We start from the raw sequence: 4070 nt of genomic DNA on the forward strand, positions 1-4070 counted from the left end.
AAATGTTAAATTTTAAAATTGAAGGTTACTATCAGTAAAGTAAAAGGTCTCTAAATGTTGAAGATTAAAGCATTTTCTAAGAAGTGAAACTGTCCAAAATTAAAAGGTTCCAAAAACCCCAAATTCTTTTACATTTTGTCAAAGAGTTTCAACACTTACCAAATGACTCACTCAACTGATTCAAAGAACATCTTTTTTCCTTTTTTCCATTCCAGGCCTCCTCCTTTACACTTGCCATGTGTTTATGCTTAAACAGAAGCTTTACCTGTGACATTCATAACCTAAGCATATCTGAAACACTATCCAAATACAACACTGGAACTTCTTCTTTTTTGTGATAGCACTATGTATAAACATGACCTGTTGCTAAAGCAATACTAGCATTGGACAATAAGAACATTCTCTTCAGAAGCAAGTGACACTGCAAAAATCCTGCAAATTATGAATACAATATTTTTTCCCTAGCCTCGTGCTCTAACCAACTGAAGGTCTTATCCCTAATAATCCCTTGTGTTGTTGTTTCAGCAGTATAAAAAGTTTCAAGTCCTCTAATTAAAAGTCAAAATCATAGACAAATGAGAACAGTTCACCTATACTTCAGCAAGATCCTGCCCAAGAAGCAGGATTTGTCTTGAGTACATATTTACCCACTTGTAACTCTGATGTTAGTCTTCAGCCATAATTGCACACACATCAGTTTTTCCTCTTTTAAGTTTGCACACTTATCGCTTAACTGCTGCATGACTCACTATGTGCCTTTGCATGCAAGCACCCATTTTTTTCCAAAAATAAATTATCTCCATGAACGAAAGTAGTATGCTAAGTACATGAAAGCAAGCATTGCCTTTTGAATGCTTCTCCATGAACAGCTGACAATAAATTGAAAAGAACGTGATGTTCTTTCTGCACATATTCATAACATACACTTTTCTTCTCTCGTAAATGGGCATTTCTATAAACAGGAGAAGAATTAAGGACACTAAAGTGTATGCATGCACAAATGACCAAATAATAACATAAAATCAATGACATGGAAGCCCTAATTTGAATTTTTTTATTAAAAGCAATTTTTAGCAGTGCAGAGTTTTCCTTGCTCCTAACATTAATGATTTGTCAACCCCAAAATATTTTTTATTGACTTTAGGAGGCTAATGAGAGTAACCCTTCCTAGGAAGAAGAGATTTCCTTAATACATGGAAAGAAATAAATAGAAAGAATTTCAGTCTTTTTACATGAGGCTCATGGCAATCTATTTAGTAAATATGGATTTTCAAATAACAGCTAAATGGTTTCCTGGTGAAAGCAAATAAAACATATGGAAACTATTCTAAAAAATGTATTAGCATATTCACACTTCAGAAGTCATTCAAACTGTACAAAGTTACACAAAGGCACATAGCATCACATCAGCTATTTCAGCACACAGCTTTAATACAGAATTCAGCTGTATAAAGAAAATATAAACGGCCATCTAATGCAGTAATAGGGAAAACAGATCGAATGTACATCAACATCTTTGAAGTCCTCATTTAAAAATAAGTTTGCTACTTCTATTTCAGCCCACCTTGGCCAACTTTTTTGCAAAGCAAAAAAATTCAATAAAATATGTACTGATACCAGCACTGTGGCATTTGGCACCATTTGGGCTGGTGAGAACCACAACAGACAGCAAAATTTGCAACAAAGACAAAAATTCCACCTGGATCCCAGGAGATCCATTCCCCTGATGGGCCATTTGTGCTGATAGTAGCAAGATGTTGTTCAGGAGTCTTTTTCTAGAGATGAGTCTTAACAAGGGAAAATTTAAAATTTTGTCTTGGTCCCAATCAAGACATTTTTTTAACAATAAAGCTTTTTATACAGCTGGACAAATTTTCAAAATTGTTAGTAATATTTCAAGAATCATAAAACTAAGAAAAGGACTATTATAAAATCTACTGACCTTCCATTACTCTTTAGGTTTTCATACTAATTCTGAATAATGTGGGAATTTATGTTCTCATTTCATTTCATAGTGCAGGATGGAATGAAATGAGAACACAAATTCTTAAATACACAATATGTATTTGTTTACTTCACAGATTTATGATCACTGCTTAGATCTATTTAACTAAATTGTTTTCATTCCAGAATTGTGCTGGGAATTGACAATCAAGTAATTGCCTTGATTTTCAGGTCACATTTTGCTGGTCTAACTTTATGGTCAGCACCAGCCATATACTGGGGCAGTTAGGGTCAAGTGTAGCTCTGTACACCACAATCAGACTACTAAAGATTACAGTTTCTAAGAGCTAAATCCTATTCTTTATGTAATCCATCAAATCATACCATTGCAGCAGGTCATACAACAAAAAAAAAAAGGTGATTTTTCTTCCTCAAATATTTTTCAGATCACTGAGCTAGATAAAAATGCATGAATGAGAAGTATATAATTTCACAAATGGTTTAGGGCTTGTTGCTGCCAAGTGAAAGAATTTCTTTGATTTTTAAAGTGAAAATATTTAGTATAAAACTTATTAACCAAGAATAAATTGAAAACATAAATTCTTAAAATTAATAGACACAGGTGACAAACATTCCTTACTGAGAGCAAATCTCTACAAAGTGAAAACTAATCTATCGAGTATAGCTCAAAAGAATAAGTATTCTCATTAAAAGCTTGCAATTTCATTTAGCATTTTGTGTACTTAGTAATTTAGGTAATTACCCCAGCCAAGAGAAGTTGTTTCATGCAATAAGCATTGCTCTGACTGGTCTCTGAAACCAGGACTTTGACACTCATCACTTTTGCTCAATGCAGTAACGATCTGTAGGGAAAAAAAAGAAGAAAAACTCTGCAGGTTTAGTCTTCATTGTAGAATTAAAATTGTATATCAAATATTTTCAATAATCCCTGGATCTGCAACATAATCCTCATTTACTTTTAACACTGCCAAGGCAGGTAAAAAGGTCAGGAGCAGCCCAAACCTATGCTATATGCAGCTCTCAAAACCAGCAGCATTATTAAGTTCAAGAGAAATGACAGCTTGCTTTTTCAAACTGCACTATATTCCTCAGATAATCTAAGCTCAGAGTGCAAATATGTCATTCACAAACTCAGCAGCTGGAGAACACCAAGGAGTGCACAGCTTGAGCAGGACACCAACTGGACCCAAGTTCAGAGCTGGAAATATATCAAGATCATGGCACATCTACATATCCTTTCTGTGTGATTAAAGGTAACTACTAGGGAATACACCTCTTTATTTTCCAGACAGTTTCTCTTAATTCCAGTAATCACTAAGCACCAGGGCTTCAGTAAAACATCAAAAGCCCTCTCCCTCTTTGGGGTCCAGTTAGCTAACCTTTGCTAAGAAGGCACTCCTCAGTGTAAAATTGTTGTGCAAAAGTTGAATAAATGATGAATAATAAACAGCCAAAGGCTAGCAATGGCTGTGAATTTAATCATGTGGTATCTAAGGATTTTTCCTTAAAAAGTCAGATGCATGTCATATGTGACTGTTCATACCTTTCACTGTACCAAAGAGCCTTCCTTAAAGACCCTCTACTGTCTGCACTGGAACCTTTCTTCTGTTCCCACTTTTACTGCTTTCTATACAGCACCTGCAAAGGAAGAGAGAAACCTCAAACTCTTCCATGGGTTGCTTGATAATTTATTGCAAATAATGGCATGGCATTAGGGGCATTTTCTTTATTTAGCACTAACCTTCCAAAGATTTAAACACATTAATTTGCTGTAGTATGCATGGGTCAATGCAATTCCTCTGAGCCAGACTGCAGAGTGAGGCTGCTCGTGCACCCCTGAAGGATAAGAAGGGGATAGTAGCAGGAACAAATTAGAAACTCCTTATTCCACCATTACTCTCAAAAGGAATGTTCATGAAGTGATTGTACTGGGCTTTTTTAAAAGTGTCTGAAAACAATTGGTAATATAACCAAATTACATAAAAATTCAAACATTGGCAGTGAATAACAGAAGGGTAAGCAGTTGGCAATGAGCTGTTTATAAAAAATACAGTTAAAAACACAAAACCACGTGGAATTTTCTTCTTGGGGATGGGTGGAGGAAT

At 35.0% G+C, this 4070-nt stretch overlaps 1 long non-coding RNA gene across 1 annotated transcript; it reads right to left on the reverse strand.

Annotated features, from left to right (window-relative positions):
• Positions 1-1580: 1580 nt before the first annotated feature.
• Positions 1581-3806, reverse strand: LOC141727283 (uncharacterized). The gene is made up of 3 exons (XR_012578311.1): positions 3707-3806; positions 3509-3603; positions 1581-2807 (listed from the first exon to the last, which is right to left on the reverse strand). It is a non-coding gene; the product is annotated as an uncharacterized LOC141727283 (long non-coding RNA).
• Positions 3807-4070: the final 264 nt, after the last annotated feature.

The sequence above is a fragment of the Zonotrichia albicollis genome, chromosome Z, assembly GCF_047830755.1.
Source record: "Zonotrichia albicollis isolate bZonAlb1 chromosome Z, bZonAlb1.hap1, whole genome shotgun sequence".
NCBI classification, from domain to species: domain Eukaryota; kingdom Metazoa; phylum Chordata; class Aves; order Passeriformes; family Passerellidae; genus Zonotrichia; species Zonotrichia albicollis.